Here is an 18,314-nt window from a genome sequence, read left to right as displayed (position 1 = left end):
GTAGGTCTACTGGCAACGAATCTCCTCAATGTTTGTTTCCCTGTGAAAGTCTTTTATTTCTCCTTAATTTTGAAAGATAATTTCATAGTGTACAGAATTCTAGGCCAGTGGGTTTTTTTTCCTCTGAATTCATTCTTTCTTTCTTTCTTTCTTTCTTCATTTGCCACTGACAAATAAACACAGTTTAATTATTTCTTTTCAAGAAAAAAAACAAATGTGATATGAACAACAAAAAAGAAATAGAAGTTACTTTGATTAAAAGTCACAACATGAATGGTGGAGATTACACTAAGTAATAGGGACAGACTAATACCACTGTCTACATGCTTTGGTGTTCCAAAGAGAAAGTAGTTTTGTCTTATAGCAGTGGTTTTATATATACATGTACACTGTAAAAAATATATGCAATAGTGTTTCTCAGGCCTTTTTTCTCCATCTTTTTGCTCCTTTTCAGAACCCTTGTACAATCTTGAGACTTATCGAGGACTCCAAAGAACTTTTATGTGGATTATAACTATCAATATTTATATGTTGGAAGTTGAAATTGAGAAATTTTTGAATAATTACTTACCGACTCACTTGATTAGAATAATGATGAGCATGAGTAAAGATGTTAAGAGAAATAACATCTTAATATTAATATAAAAATTATTTTGATCTCATGGATACCCTCAAACTTGCTGTGTTAGAAAAAGCAAAATAAAAGCAAATTTGGAAGTAAACTTTACTTGCCATGGTTTATAGTACTTGGGTTTGAAAAGAGGTGATGAAATGTACTAAAATTGTAGTAACACTTGTATTGTCTTGATGGGCTGACTTTCTGTACTTACTGGTTCATTCCTTTGCCTACTATAGAAAAGATTTTTCTTTCTTGACCTTCTGTGTAATCTAAGTAGCAAATATTCTGTGTCTTACAAGAATATTTTTCTTTGCTTTATGTTGAATTTATTACATTCTTGATTAACAGACTCTTAAGAGAACAAACTGAGGGTTGCTGGAGGGGTATTTGGTGGGGCATAGGCTAAATGGGTGATGGGCATTAAGGAGGGCACTTGTTGGGATGAGCACTAGGTGTTATATGCAAGTGATGAATCACTAAATTCTACTCCTGAAACCATTACCCTGTATGTTAACTAACTTGAATTTAAATAAAATGAAAAGAAAAATAAGAAATTGTCAGAGGCTATTTGGACATTTGATTAAGATAGGATCAGGGTGCTAGAGAAATAATACTGAGTTATATATTTAATTAAATAAGCATTTTAAATAATACAACATTTTAAATAAATACAGACATTAACATGATTGTAAAGAACCTGATTTTTATAAGTGAGGAATCTTTATTCTTTGCTTTTATTTTTCTCTCAGTACTTTAAATATTTTACTCCATTCCATTCTTGCTTATGTAATTTCTTAGGAAATGTTTTCTATGCAGATGTTTTTCTAGATTTTTAAATTAGTTTTTATTGTTTTATATTCATCTTCTGGTTCATCACCTTTTGGTATTTAAAGGCTTATAGTTCTACAGTATGCAAGCCTGGAATCAAATTAAAAGTTGGAAACTGGTGTTTTCACAAAAGCTTTTTTAAAAATTTTGAACAGAAATATACAGCCTTCTAAATTTTAGAAAGCAAATACATTTAATGGACAGAAAATAAGATGTCTTGATTCCAAGTGCATCTTAGATTCATTGTTCCAAATAATTTTTTATGTCATTTGAAATGTGGAATTTACCACAAAAATATAATGTTTTAAGGAATCAGTGTTTTTTTATATAAACTTACAAACCAACTGGATTCCATTTTCATTTGCCAGGAGATTAGTAATATTCTGACTGTTCTACTAGAATCTCTTCTTAATTTTCAGAGTACATTTTGTGTGTGAAGTAAACTCACGGCAAGTCTTCATCAAAGCCGTATTGTCTCCATGAACTATTTGGCCAAATAAAAGTATTTTTAAAATATAATTGCTATATTTTTGATGGGCTTAAATATATTGTAGACATTCTAAACTAAAAATAGTTTACAACCACAATAGATATAAAATATTACTAGTTATATTTCTTATAGTTAGATTTTTGAAAAAAATCATTATTTCCCCCTTTAAAAAATTAAAAAAAAATTTTTTTAATGTTTATTTATTTTTGAGAGACAGAGCATGAGCAGGGGAGGGGCAGAGAGAGAGAGTGACAGACACACAGAATTTGAAGTGGGCTCCAGGCTCTGAGCTGTCAGCACAAAGCCTGATGGGAGAGTTGAGGGTAGAATTCACAAACTGTGAGATCATGACCTGACCTGAAGTCAGACACTTAACGAACTGAGCCACCCAGGTGCCCCCGCCCTTTTTTTGTGATTTTATTTTACTTGCAAATTTTGTGGTAATTCTGGAGTCTAGTGTCCAGAATTCAACTTAGTTAATAATGTCATAACGCTTACAAAATAAGGTACTGTAACAAACCTGATCATCAGGTTATGATGTTATGTTATATATTATGTTTTAATATACGTTTTATTTAAAATAATAATATATTTGTATGCCTAGCATCTAAAATTCCGGTGACTAAGTGTAATGCCTATAGGTCACTGACACAGAAAACATTGTGTTTGAAAATTTCTTTAAAGGGCGCCCGGGTGGCTCAGTCGGTTAAGTGTCCGACTTCGGCTCAGGTCATGATCTCCCGGTCTGTGAGTTCGAGCCCCACGTCAGGCTCTGTGCTCACAGCTCGGAGCCTGGAGCCTGTTTCATATTCTGTGTCTCCCTCTCTCTCTGACCCTCCCCCGTTCATGCTCTGTCTCTCCCTATCTCAAAAATAAATAAACGCTAAAAATAAAAAAATAAAATAAAAAAAATTTCTTTAAAATATTTATCAAATATCCATTTGAAAAGGAAATAAACATACAAAATAAAGAGTTTTTACTTTCCAGTATTTAATTTAGATGTTCATTAATTATAACTTCATATAGTTATCCTGCAATTATTTGCTCCCAATATTTTTAAATGGAAAAGTTGGGAATTAAGATGAGACTTATAATTGATGTGCATTATATTTCATAAAGACATAGTTTTTATAGTGTGATTAAAAATGTATAATAACTTTAAAATTAGTACTTTTGTCCATACAAACTAGGCTTACTGTTAATGATCTTGATTTGTTTTTAACTACAGGACATCTTTGAAACTGTAATTGTAGTTCTGATGCTTTCTGTAATGTGTTGCTGTACTTATGTGTTATTTCTGTAATGCGTTGCCTTTGAACATTATATTATTATTTTAACTTGTTGATATACACATTTATATGTGCATTTTACAAAGTAATTGCAAAATTATCAAAATATTAAAAGGAACAAAAGTGCCTGTATTCATCTTTAATTGTCATATTTAAAATTGGCAGCACTTGGTACATAGACTTTTAAGTAGGTATAGGAGGAGTTCTCAATTGCAGTGGTTTTCAGTTTTCCTTGGTAGGCAGTGTAATTATCTGGGTCCATCGTTGCAGAGATAAGATTTAAGAGGTATCTAATCAGGCCTGGGGATTTGTGTTATTCTAGTTATACTGTGTGCAATCAGTAATAAATAAAATTAAATGTTGCATAAGAATCCTCGCTTCTTCACACTGATTGGGCTATGTGACAGACTAATTAAATAGTTTGAATAACTGAAAAATACTTTTAAGAAATGATAGTTCTTAAAAAAATGAAAAAATAATGTTCTACATTTAATCCTATAATTTACTAACCATAGATTAATCTTTCCTTTGGAGAACAATAACTTGATCTCATATAATAATGTTCTACTCTGAAATGTTTTTTAATATTAAGGTTGTTTGTATGTTGGGAAATAAGTACTACTAATAGAGATGAATATTGATGCAATAGAGGACACATTTACAAGTGATTCTAGTATATGAGAAAGACTGATTTTAAGATTATTTTAGAATTCATATTCCCAACTAAAAAATCAGTTGAGAATGATTTAAAAATTAACCTGTATAAAACAAAGATCAGTAAATAGGAACCAAAAATATATTTGTAGGCACCTGGGATGAGATTCATTTAAGCATTTCATTAACTCTGAATGACCTGACAGATAAGGAAGAGATATACTTTGTAGTAATATTTCTTACTATATGATAAAAGGAAGCACAGAGTGTTTGGAGACATTTTTTTCTCCTCTCACTTAAGATCTGAAAAATAAGTAAAAAGTTGGTTGTTTTCATTATAAAAGACCCTTCATATTATCTGGTTAAAGTTAACATTTCTAGAATTTATAGAAAATTTTTTTAGAATTTATATTTATTGAGACTTATAGGATAAGATAATGACAAAATGGTCCCATCCCCAAATATTTGGAAATATAATCAAAGATTATACTTTTTTGCAAATGTACTTATTAAAAATATATTTATTACTGATTTATTTTTCTTTTGCTTACTTTAAATTTAATTTGTTATTCTTGATCTAGTTTCCCAAGGTAGAAACTTAAATTATTGATTTTAGATCTTCTTTTCTAATATGTGAATTCAACACTATGAATTACTTTCTAAGCACTGTTTTCACTGCATCCCACAATTTTTTTTATAATTAAAAAAATTTTTTTTCAATGTTTATTTATTTTTGAGAAAGTGTGAATGGGGGAGGGCAGAGAGAGAGGCAGACACAGAATCCAAAGCAGGCTCCAGGCTCTGAGCTGTTAGCACAGAGCCTGACGCGGGGCTCGAACTCAGGAACCCTAAGATCATGACCTGAGCTAAAGTCAGATGCTTAACTGACTGAGCCACCCAGGCACCCCCACATTTTTTTTAAAGTTAATTTTTCGGTGCACCTGGATGGTTCGGTCAGTTAAGTGTCCAACTTCAGCTCAGGTCATGATCTCATTGTTGGTGGGTTTGAGCCGTGAATTGGGTTCTGTGCTGAGAGCTCAGAGCCTGGAGCCTGCTTTAGATTCTGTGTCTCCCTCTCTCTCTGCCCCTCTCCCGCTTGTGCTGTCTCTCAAAAATAAATAAACATTAAAAAAACCAAAAATGAAGTTTATTTTGAGTTAGATAGAGAGCACAAGTGGGGGAAGGGCAGAGAGAGAGGGAGAGAATCCCAAGAGACTCTGTGCTGCCAGTGCAGAGCCTGACACCAAGACTGGAACCCTTGGAACTGTGAGATCATGACCTGAGCTGAAATCAAGAGTCCGATGCTTAACTGACTGAGCCACCCGGGTGCTCTGACTGCATCCCACAAATTTCGATAAGGTGTATTTTCATTTAGTTCAAAATATTTTTAAATTTCTCTTTGAGCTGTATATTATTTAGAAATATGTTATTTAATCTCCGTGTATTTTGATATTTTCAAGCTATCTTTCTTTTATTGGTATCTAGTTTAATTCCACTGTGGTCTGAAACAGACATTGTATGTTTTCTATTCTTTTATTTATTTATTTTACTATTTTTTTAATTAAAAAAAATTTTTTTTATATATTTCTGAGAGAGAGACAGAGCATGAGTAGGGGAGGGGCAGAGAGAGAGGGACACACAGAATCCAAAACAAGCTCCAGAGAATCCAAAGCAGGCTCCAGGCTCTGAGCTGTCAGCACAGAGCCCGATGTGGGGCTCAAACTCACGAACTGCGAGATCATGACCTGAGCCAAAGTCGGACGCTCAACTGACTGAGCCACCCAGGTGCCCTGATTTCTGTTCTTTTAGATTTGTGAAGGTATGTTTTATGGCCCAGATTGTGGTCTATCTTGGCAAATATTCCATGTGAGCTTGAGCTTGAGTTTGAGAAGACTGTATAATGTTCCGCTGTTGGATGAAGTAGTAGATAGGTGTCAATTATCTAGTTGACTAATGGTGTTGTGGACTTCAACTATGTCCTTACAGATTTTCTGCCTGCTCAAGCTATCTGTTCAATGAAGTTTCCAAATCTAATAGTGGATTCATCTCTGTCTCCTTTTAAGTTCTCTCAGTTTTGCCTCCCTCAGGTGATTTAGTGCTGTGTTTAGGCACATGCCCATTAAGATTGTTATGTCTTCTTACAGAATCTATCAATATGTAATACCTCCATTTTATCCCTGATAATTTTCCTTGCTCTGAAATCTGCTCTATCTGAACTATTATATCTTCCCCAGCTTTCTTTTGATTCGTGTTAGCATGGTATACATTTTGCCATCATTTAACTTTTTTTTTACTTTTTTAAATGTGTGCCACAGAAGAATATTTTTAATTCACATACTGTAATCTCATCCCTTTAAACTGTACAATTCAGTAAAAAATATTTTTTAAATGTTTATTTATTTATTTTGAGAGAGAGAGAGAGAGAGAGAGAGAGACAGAGACGGAGGGTATATGTGTGTGTGTATGTGTGTGTGTGAGCAGGGGAGGGGCAAAGAGAGAAACAGAATCTCAGGCAGGCTCCATGCTGTCAGCACAGAGCCTGATGTGGGGTTCAGTCTCATGAACTGTTAAGATCATGACCTGAACTGAAATCAAGAGTCAGACGATTAACCAACTGAGCTATCCAGACACTCCTCAGTGAAAAATATATATAAATGAAAACAATAACTTTGTTATTTATTAACAGCTTTTCATGTTGCTAACCATTCTACAATATTAGTTTTAATGCTTTTATAGTATTCCATTGATGATATTAAATACTTTAGTTAATTATACTGTCAAAGACATTAAGGGTTTTTTGCTATTAAATGATTTTTGCTATTCACTTATTATTTTTATTATACATTTTTAATTGAGGTATAATTGACACATAATATCACATTAGCTACAGATATGCAACATAATGACTCAGTATTTATATATATTGTGAAATGATCCCCACAACAGTGTCGTTAATTATGTAGTTACATATGTACTCACCATATGTAGTTACAAAATGTTTCTCATATGTTGAGAACTTTTAAGATGTATTCTCTTAACAACTTTCAAATATGCAATACAATATTATTAACCAAAGGCATCACTTGGTGCATTACCTCCTCATGACCTATTTATTTTGTAATTGGAAATTTGTACCTTTTGACCCCTTATCCTATTTTGCCAACTCCTACCCCTGCCTCTGCACCACCAATGTTTGTATCTATGAGCTTGAGTTTTTGTTTCTGTCTTCAAATTCCACATATAAGTGAGATCATCCAGAATTTTTCTTTCTTTGTCTGATTTGTTTCACATGGTATAATGCCCTCAGGGTCTATCTTTGTTGCAAATGACAGGATTTCATTCTTTCTTATGGCTGAATACTATTCCATTCTATGTATATACCACATTTTCTTTATTCATCTGTCAGTAGGCACTTAGGCGGCTTCTATATCTTGGCCTATTGAATATGTGGGGTGAATATATCTTTTTGAGTTAGTGTTTTCCTAGTCTTCAGATAAATATTGAGAAGTAGAATTGTTGGATCATGTGGTAGTTTTATTTTTAGTTTTTTGAGGAACCTCCATATTGTTTTCTGCAGTGGTTGTACCGATTTACATTCTCATTAATGGTGCATAAGGGTTTCCTTTTCTCCACATCCTTGCCAACCCTTGTTATTTCTTGTCCTTTGGATAAGAGCCATTCTAACAGGTATGAAGTGATATTTCCTTGTGGTTTTGATTTGTATTTCCCTGATGATTAGAGGTAATGAGCATCCCTTCATGTACCATGTTGACCATATGGATGTCTTCTTTACAAAATATGTATTTAGATTCACTGCCCATTTTTAAATTGCATTTTATTTTGCTATTGAGTTGTGTGAGTTCTTTATGTATTTTGGATATTGTCCCCTTATTACATATATGATTTGCAAATGTTGTCTTTCAATCAATAGCCTGCTTTTTCATTTTATTGACGGTTTTCTTTGCTGTGCAGAAGCTTCTTAGTTTGATATATTTTTACTCGATATATTTTTGCTTTTGTGTCCTTTGCTTTTGGTGTCAAATACAAAAATCATTACCAAGACTGTTGTGAAGGAATTTACTGCCTATGTTTTCTTTTAGGAGTTTTAGGTCTTAAGTTCAAGTCTGTAATCCATTTTGAGCTAAATTTTGTGTATAGTATGAGATAGTGGTCCAGTTTTATTCCTTTGGATGTTGCTGTCCAGTTTTCCCAACACTATTTATTGAAGAAGCTCTCCTTTCCCCATTGTATATTTTTGGCTCTTATGTTGTAAATCAATTGACCATCTATGTGGGTTTACTTCTGGTGTCTATTCTGCCTCATTTATCTATATTTTTTATGCAAATGCCACACTGTTTTGATTACTATAGCTTTGTAATACAGTTTGAAATTAGGGAGTATAATGCCTCCAGCCTGTTGTTCTTTCTCAAGATTGCTTTGGCTATTTAGTTTTTTTGTGGTTTCATACAAATTTAGGATTATTTATTATATTTCTGTAAAAATGGCATTGAAATTTGGATAAAAATTGATCTGAATATATAAATTGTTTTGGGTAGTATAGATATTTAGCAGTATTAATTCTTCTAGTTCATGAGCATGGAATAACTTTCCAAATATTTGTCTCTAATTAATTAATTAATTTCATTGTACAGGTTTTTTATTTCCATGGCTAAATTTATTTCTAGGTATTTTATTCTTTTTGGTGCAATTGTAAATGGGACTGTTTTCTTAAATTCTCTTTCTAATAGTTCACTATTAGTGTATAGGAACTCAACAGATTTTTGTATATTACTCTTATTTCTTGTAACTCTACTGAATTTCTTTATTCTAAGAGTTTTTTGGTAAAGTCTCTAGGGTTTTCTCTATGTAGTGTTATGTGCAAATAGTGACTGTTTTATTTTTTCCTATCCAATTTGGATGATTTTTATTTCTTTTTCTTGCCTAATTGCTCTCTGAACTTCTAATACTGTGTTGAATAAAACTGGTGAGAGTGGGCATCCTTGTCTTGTTCCTAATCTTAGAGGAAAAGCTTTAAGTTTTTACTGTTGTATATGATGTTAACTGTGGGTTTGTCATATATGGCCTTTATTATGTTATGCTCTATCTATACCATTTGTTGAAATACTCAGGTTATCATAATAGGATGTTGAATTTTGTCCAGTGCTTTTTTTTTGCAGCTCTCAAGATGATGATATGATTTTTAGCTTTCATTTTGTTAAGTGGTGTGTCATTGTATATACTGAATTGTGGAGATTGATCTATCCTTTCTTCCCGGGCATAAATCCCACTTCATCATGGTGTATGATCCTCTTAATGCATTGTCGAATTTGGTTTGCTAATGTCTTGTTGAGAATTTTTTGCATCTGTGTTCATCAGAGATACTGGCCTATGATTTTTTTTTGTAGTATCCTCTAGTTTTAGTATCAGGTTATTACTGATCTCATAAAATGAGTTTGGAAATGTTCTCTCCTTTTCTTAGAAGAGTCTGAGAAGGATTGGAATTGATTGTTTAAATGTTTGGTAGAATTCATCTCCATCACTTTACTTTTCATTTATATGTCAGTACATTTAAAGTACCATTCCTGTAGACAGCATGTAGTTGGCCTGTTTGATCCACTGTAACTTTGATCCACTATGTCTTTGTGTTGGTGCTTTGACCATTGATATTTAAATTGATTAGTTCTATAGTTGAATTAATATCTACTATATTTTGTTACTGTTTTAATTGCTCTTGTTTTTGTTACAGTTTTAACCTTCTACTCTTTTCTGTCTGTGGTTTAATTGAGCATTGTATATGATTTCATTTTCTATCTTATCTCAGTGTATTTCTTTTCTTTTTTTTATTAGCTGCCCTCATTATTGTGTTAACTTAAATCCACTCTCAAATCACGTATACTACTTTACATGTAGTTTAAATATTTTTTAATAACAGGATATCTCTAATTCTTCCATTTTGTTCCTTGTATCATTGCTGCCATTCATTTTATTTATACATATCCATACACGAATATACATATATACATAGATAATCTAATATAGTTTGCCATTAGCATTTGACCAAACTGTTATCTATCAACTAAAAATAGGAAAAATAAAAGCTTTTTATTTTATCTTCACTTGTTTCTTCCCCACTGCTTTTCCTTTCTTTAAGTAGATCTGAGTTCTGAACTATATTATTTTCTTTCTGACAAACTGCTTTTAACATTTCTTGCAAAGCAGATATATTGGCAACCTATTCCCTCAATTTTTGTTTGTTTAAGAGTCTTTATTTCTTATCCACTTTTAAAGGATAATTTCACAGGGCATAGATTTTTATATTAGTGAGTTATTTTCTCTCAACACTAAATACTTCACTCTATCTTCTCCTTGCTTGCCTGGTTTCTTAGGAGATGTTGGATACACTTCTGAATTTTTTTTTATATTAGTGAGCTATTTTCTCTTAATAGTAAATACTTCACTCTATCTTCTCCTTGCTTGCATGGTTTCTTAGGAGATGTTGGATATACTTCTGAATTTTGCTGCTCTATGGGTAAAGTGTCCCCCTCACCCCCAGTGTTTTTTTTTTTTTGTTTTTTGTTTTTTGTTTTTTGTTTTTTTGTTTTTGCCTTAATCCTGCTTGGTGTTTTCTGAGCTTCTTGGATCAGTGGGTTGGTATCTGACATTAATTTGCAGAAATTCTCACATATTTACTATTTCATATTTTTCTTCTTTTCCTATATCACTTTCTTCTCATTCAGGTATTTCCATTATGTATATGTTGTACTTTTTGTAGTTATCCTACAGTTCTGGAATATTTTATTCAGCTTTTTTCAGTGATTCTTTTTTTTTTTTCTCTTTGCTTTTTGGTTTTGGAAATTTATTTTTTTTTTTTTTATTTTTTTTTATTTTTTTAAAATTTTTTTTTTCAACGTTTTTTATTTATTTTTTTGGGACAGAGAGAGACAGAGCATGAACGGGGGAGGGGCAGAGAGAGAGGGAGACACAGAATCTGAAACAGGCTCCAGGCTCTGAGCCATCAGCCCAGAGCCTGACACGGGGCTCGAACTCACGGACCGCGAGATCGTGACCTGGCTGAAGTCGGACGCTTAACCGACTGCGCCACCCAGGCGCCCCTGGTTTTGGAAATTTCTATTGACATATACCCAAACAAAGAGATTCTTTCCTTAGGCATGTCCATCCAGCCTACTAAAGAGATAGAGAGCCTATCAAAGATAATAATCATTTCTGTTACAGTGGTTTTGATCTCTAACACTTCTTTTTGATTCTTTTCAAAGATTTTTATCTCTCTTTATACTGTCTTTTCTTGTTTGTTGTCTATTTTTTTTTCCTTTATAGTCTTTAGCATATTAATCATAATTGTTTTAAATTCTCTGTCTGGTAATTCCAACATCCCTGCAGTATGTGAATCTGGTTCTAATGCTTGCTGTATGTTGTCTTTTAGTATGCTTTGTAATTTTTTTTATTGAAAGCCAGGCATCATGTACTGGTAAAAAGAATTCCAGTAAAATGGCGTGTGGTGTGGTGTTAAGATGTGGATAAGTCTCAGTCTTTAAGTGAGGTTGTGCTCCCTAGTCTGTGAATTTCACAAGTACTCCTCAGCCTTCCTAATCTTAGGTGGGACAAGATGGCTAGAGTGGGCTGTAATTGTGTACTTCCTTTCTCCCAAATGGAAGGCTTGATGGAGATGTAGTTGGATATTTCTCTACTTCCAGATCAGTTAGGCTCTGGTAAAACCTCGGTTTATTGTGTGTTAGATATTTTCTCTTTAGGGTAGCCCTTGTTAAGAAGAACAGGGTGATCTTGTGTATTTCAAAATTATTCTTTTTCTGTCTCCTCTCAGAGGCACAAGCAGATTTTTCTCCAATATTCGATCTGAGGACCTGGTAGAGCTCCTGGATATTAATCTCACAGAAGTATGAGGGCTGGAGTTTCTAAATCTGAGTTGTCAACACTAAGCCCCTAATAACTTGTCAGTCAGAGTCCTACCCAGGCACTGGTTCCTGCAGAGGTTTCTTTTGGTGAATTTTTGCTCCAGTAACTTCTGAATCTTTGTATCCACCTGCCTATCTCTGAATTTTGATTCAGTGGTTTTTCATGTAACCTCACTTTTCTGGTGAATCTAAGAAGAGTTGTTGACTTTTCATTTTGTTCATCTTTTTATTTGTTAGAATGGTATGACATCTTCTAAGCTCCTTATATCCTGGACCAGAAACCAAAAGTGTCCTAATTCACTTTTTGAAGATTACATTCTATTTTGAGTTGTTAATTGAGGCAGATTTATTTTAGTAACACTTATTTATAGTGTTTGTTACATGCCAGACGCTATTCTAAAACCTTTATGTCAAGTCATTTTGTCTTCATAATAATTCTATCCATTAAGTGCTATTGGAGTTCTCATTGTATGGATGAGGAAACTGAGGCACATAGCTTGGATGTATAGGAAACTGAGGGTACATAACTTGCCTGAGATCACGAAGCTCAGAACAACTTATATTTGTTTCTTCTTTCTCTATTTCATAAGATAAAAAATAAGTTCAAAAAGCAAAATAACTTCCTTTAACCAAAAGAATGTAGTTAAGGAAAACCTGTGTCAGTTGGGCCTTCAGAAGGCCTGATAGATTCTGCCTCTATGCTTTTTTGGCCCATGTAGAGAGTCTTGCTATTCTACTATGGGGACACACACAAATAGACATGTGAGAGAATGACACAGGGAAGGCTTGCGTAGATGGAGAGAGGTCCTAGGACAGTGTGGTGAGAGAGACCCATACATCCCAGCATCCCAGCTGACTCTTCCCTCCAGGGTCCTTGCCAATGTGTCAGAACTGCATATTAGCCATCTTGTAAGTGTAGTGCAGATGAACACCAAGACTGAATCTCTAGTTAACATCACTTGGAAAAAGAACTGCCTACTTGAATCAAGTCAACCCACAAAATCCTGAGAAATATTAAACAGTAGTTGTTTTGAGCCAGTAGATTTTGGGGTATTCTGTTATGCAGCATAAATAAATGAAAAATGTATTCTTTTTTGCAGGCATTTGGATATTGGTTGTGGAAATTTGAAGGGAAGGATTTCAAGGAATTAACAATAGATCTCAATCTATATGAGAGACACTTTGTCATTTTACTTAGAAGTCTTTTTTTCTAGGGGTGCCTGGGTGGCTCAGTTGGCTAAGTGTCCAACTCTTGATTTCAGGTGAGATTATGATCTCAGGTAATGGGATCAAGTTCTACGCTGACAGCACAGAGCCTGCTTGAGATTCTCTCTCTTCCTGTCTCTGCTTGTGTGCACGTGCATGCTCTCTCTCTCTCTCTCTCAAAATAAATAAACTTAAAAAAGAAGTCTTTCTCCAGATTTATTGAGATATAATTGACATATAATTTTGTATAAGTTTAATGTGTACCATATGATGACTTGATACACACAAATATTGCAAAATGATAATCACAATAAGCTTAGTTAAGACATCTATCTATCTTATATAGTTATTTATTTATTTATTTTGTGATGAGAACATTTGGGATATACTCTGTTAGTAACTTTTAAGTATACAATGTAATATTGTTAACTGTAGTTACCATGTTATGTGTTATATTGCTAGAACTTGTTTATCTTAGATCTGGAAGTTTGTAACCTTTAACATCGACCCATTTCCTGTACCCCATTTTGCTCACACCGGGAACCCCCCAATTTACTCTCTGTTTAAATGAGTTTAACTTTTTTAGATTTCACATTGAGATCATAGAGTATTTGTCTTTCTCTGTCTGACTTATTTCACTTACTATCAACCCTTCAAAATCCATCTGTGTTGTATAAAATGGCAGAATTTCCTTCTTTCTCATGGCTGAACAATGTTCTATTGTGTATGTGTGTATACATTATATAAAATATATCTATATCTATATATCGCATTTTTTTAATTGTTCATCAGTCAGTGTGCAGTTAGCTTGTTTCTGTTTCTTGGCTGTTGTAAATAATGAACTTGGGAGTTGCAGATATCTCTGAAATATAATTATTTCATTTCCTTTGGATATATACTAGAATATATATTTTATATATATAATTGTTAGATCATATGGTAGTTCCATTTTAAATTTTTTGAGGCATCTCCATACCATTTTCCATAGTGGCTGTATCAGTTCACATTCTCACCAGCAGGGCACAAGGGTTTGTTCCCTCCTCTCATTATGGTTTTGATTTGCATTTTCCTGACAATTAGCAATGTTGAGCACCTTCTCATGTATATGTTGGCCATTTATATGTCTTTTTGGGGGAAGAAAATGTTCAAGTCCTTGTCCTATTTTAAAATTAGATGATGATGATGATGAGGTGGAGGAGGAGGAGGAGGAGGAGGAGGAGGAAGAGGGGATTGCTACTGATATGTATGAGTACTTTTTATATTTTGGTATTTATCCCTTATTAGATGTTTGCAAATACTTTCTCCCATTCCATAATTTGCATCTTCATTTTGTTTATTGTTTCTTTTCTGTGTAGAAGTGTTTCAGTGTGATATAGTCCTTCTTGTTGATTTTTGCTTTTGTTGCCTGTTTTTGGTGTCATATCCAAAAATCATTGCTAAGACCAATGTTACAGAGCTTTTCCCATGTTTTCTTCTAGGAGTTTTATGGTCCCCAGTCTTACATTTAAGTCTTTTGACTTTATTTTTGACTTACTTTTGAGTATTTTTAGTTTTTTGTAATGTTTATTTATTATTGGGAGACAGAGAGAGACAGAGCATGCGCATGGAAGGGATGGAGAGAGAAGGAGACACAGAATCTGAAGCAGACTCCAGGCTCTGAGCTGTCAGCACAGAGCCTGACACAGGGCTCGAATCCACGAACCACTAGATCGTGACCTGAGCCTAAGTGAGACGCTCAACCAACTGAGCTACCCAGAAGCCCCACATTTTGAGGTATTTTTAATAAGTGGTGTAAGAGTCAGATTTTATTCTTTTTCCAGTGAATAGACAGTGTTCTCAGCACCATTTATTGAAATTACTGTCCTCTCTTTTAGTATTCTTTGTCTCTTGTCAAATATTAGTTGACATATATGTATACGTTTATTTCTGGGCTCTCAATTGTTGTAATTTGGTCTGTGCGCCTATTGTTTTTTTTTTTGTTTTTTGTTGTTGTTGTTCATTTGTTTGCCAGTACTGTGCTGTTTTGATTATTGTGAATCTGTAATATGTTTTTAAGTCAGGAAGTATGAGGCCTTCAGCTTCATTTTCTTTTTCAAAATTGTTTTGTCTACTTGAGATTTTTGGGTTATTGTTGTTATTGTCCCATATGAATTTCAGCATTATTTTTCCTACTTTTGTGAAGAATGCTATTTGAATTTTATTAAAAATTGTATTGAATCTGTAGTTGACTTAGGATAGAATGGACATTTTAAGAATATTAACTGTTCCTGAGCACAGGATTATTCGTTTGTATCTTTAATTTCCTTCATTAATGTCTTAGAGATTTCAGTGTACAGATCTTTCACTTCCTTGGTTACATTTATTCCTAAGTATTTTATTCTTTTTGATGCTATTATAAGAGGATTGTTTTTTTCCTTTTTAAGATACCTCATTGTTAGTATATATAAAATGCAAATGACTTTTGCATGGTTATTGTGTGTCCCCATCTTTACTGAATTCATTTGTACGTTCTAACAGTTTTCATGGAGTCTTGAGGATTTTCTATATATAAGATCACATTATCTGTAAACAGAAAATTTACTTCTTCCTTTCTGATTTGGATTCCTTTTGTTTCTTTTTCTTAGCTGATCACCCTAGGTAGGATTTCTGGCCAATTTATTTATTTATACCTGATTCAGTTTTTGTTCCCATGCTAAACTATGAAAAATATATAGCTAACCACAAAAAAAAATGTCTGACATCAGGGTACATGTAATATAATTGGAAAGGCAACAATTAAATTATATAACATAAAAATACATAATTTCTAAATTGGGGATGTAGGCATGGTACAGGAATGTAATGACTAAGAGTTATCTAGACAATGAAGTTTCGCATATTTCATTAACCATGTTTAATTTTATTGTTTTCATGGGTTTGCGTTTAAACATAAAATAATTAGACAATGTAGATTTTTTAAAAATTATGAGGCCATGAAATTTTAGAGTTCCCTAGTTACCTTACTATTTAATTATTACAGATCGTTTTTTATCTGTCTGTAATTGGCATCTTTTTAATTAAATCTAGGAAGTGTTTGTCCAAAATGAGTAAAAAGGCATTCAATTAAGTACTATCATGAAGATTATCTCAAATTTGGATTTGTGTGACCTAATAATTCTTTTCCTCAAACTATATGTCTTATCTGCAAGAAAAAGTTTTTCAGTGAGGCAATAATACCAATCACACTAACTCCCTCACTGGGTATTATTAAAAAGTTATTTTGAACATATTTAGGCATTTTGAGGGAAGGGACTATGTTATCTTATGTATCAGTATCAGTTACCTTCACAAAATGGTATCAGTGAACTCACAGTTAGTAGCAATGTTAGTCAACTAACAGCTAAAGTTAGAATGCTTAACTAATTACAGAAGTTTTCATTTAGTTAGGTTATCTAGTGTGTCTGAGATCAATAAAGGAAATAGAAAACATTCTACCTTTGAATAATACCAGTGGTAGATTATTGACATCACATTTAAGTGACATATGGATAGCATTAATACAGAAAAGTTTAACATAAAAATCTTTCATTGCCTGTGATAAGTTTATAGATATTAACTATACTTAATAATGCTATTTAGAATCCCTAAAAATAAATGCTAGGCAGATGATACCTTCTACAAAGAAGTAAAGAAATATCAAACTATTAGAGATGAATAAGCAGAGAAATGAATGCTTGAAATAATAGTTTATCTGTGCATCTATTATATATATATTTATATATATAAATACACACACACGCGCGCACACACACACACACACACACACACACGTGTACCAATGCTGTGACTAAAGATACAAAGTCAACTTCAGCTTTATATGAAGAAATGGGATCTCTGCTGTTCCATGTTGATGTGTTTTGTTTGTCTAGAGATTGTTATAAGTTATGATCTAAAAAAGTTTAGTTAATAATTCATTAAGATTGGATCATTAATTGTAGCACATACATAACACGAATGCAAGGTGTTGACAGGGGGAACTGAAGGTGCAGGGAGTTATGGGGGTATATATGGGATCTCTGTGTACTTTAAGTTTTTCTGTAAACCTAAAACAGCTCCAAAAAATAAAGTCTATTAATAATTTTAAAAAATCATTTGGTTACACAAATAGAAAGGAAAAAAAATTCACTTGGTATATGACTCTCACTTTGCAGATTTCTTCCAGAATTGTTATTGACTCAAAAATTGGATTCTATAAGTGAAACTTTTGAGCACCCCATTGTCTTAAAACATCCTGATTTATGCCTGATATATGGTTTCTCATAAACCCTTGTTATAAACTGGAGTTTGCCTGTATTAGGCCAGGATGGAAAAAATAGGTTTTTTTGAAAGGAGAGCCTGAGGAAAGACTTGAGGTCTTTTCTAAATAGGGAGTCCAAATGATGGAATACATTTTGTATATTGCCTTTCATTTCAGACCTATAGAGCTTGGTAAGTTTATAAAGATTCATTCGTATCTGTTTATTTTATATCAGGGTCTTTATTCTTTCTCAATGTGTCCATGACTTACCCAGGAACATGCTCAATTACAGATTCCTTGACCCTCAGCCCAGAGACTGATAACATAGATATGATATGGGACCTAGGAATCTGCATTTTGTTTAATTTCTTAGATGGTACTTAGAATTTAATTATAGTTGTAGGCCTTGGTCAGCATATAAAAAGGAACTAATCTCTTGAATGAGTGCAAGGGTTTATCTAGATTTTCACATTTATTTTCATTTGGATTATGCCTACCTAGTTTACCTTCACATGGTAGAAAGATTCTTCCAATAGGGAAGGTGGTTAATCTGACTAAATGCTCTCAGGCCACTTGAGCTCAGTTATTCTCTTTTAAACTATCACTGGGTAACTGTGTTTTGTAAAAGCTTAAATTACCCAGAGTAAGGGAAATTTCAAATATATAAGAAATACTATGTAAAATTACTTTAAAAAGCTTTGATACAGGAATTTTAGATAAATTAGTCTTATTTTAAAACTAATAGAATTCCAGATTTTAACTGCCTAGTTGAATTGAACATAGAAATAAGTAATGTGATTGTAAATTGTTTCTTTAAGAAATTTATAACAGAAATTTATAACACCCATTTTGTGCACCCTCCTCCTGCCTGGCAACCATAAGTTCTCTATATTTGTAGGTCTGATTCTTCTTTTTGTTTCTTTATTGTTTTTTTTTTAATGTTTTTGGATTCCACTTACAAGTTAGATTTTTTAATTTTAACTTTTCTACCCGTTTTATTCTATCTATTAGCAAATATTTT

The 18,314-nt window shown here is 33.0% G+C and overlaps 1 protein-coding gene across 1 annotated transcript in view; it reads left to right on the top strand.

The window, feature by feature from the left end:
• LRRIQ3 (leucine rich repeats and IQ motif containing 3) overlaps positions 1-18,314 on the top strand; it is a 222,684-nt gene that overhangs the window by 8,359 nt on the left and 196,011 nt on the right. The window lies entirely within an intron of this gene.

Source organism: Leopardus geoffroyi, chromosome C1 (genome assembly GCF_018350155.1).
Source record: "Leopardus geoffroyi isolate Oge1 chromosome C1, O.geoffroyi_Oge1_pat1.0, whole genome shotgun sequence".
NCBI classification, from domain to species: domain Eukaryota; kingdom Metazoa; phylum Chordata; class Mammalia; order Carnivora; family Felidae; genus Leopardus; species Leopardus geoffroyi.
This window is presented reverse-complemented; position numbering and strand designations above follow the sequence as displayed.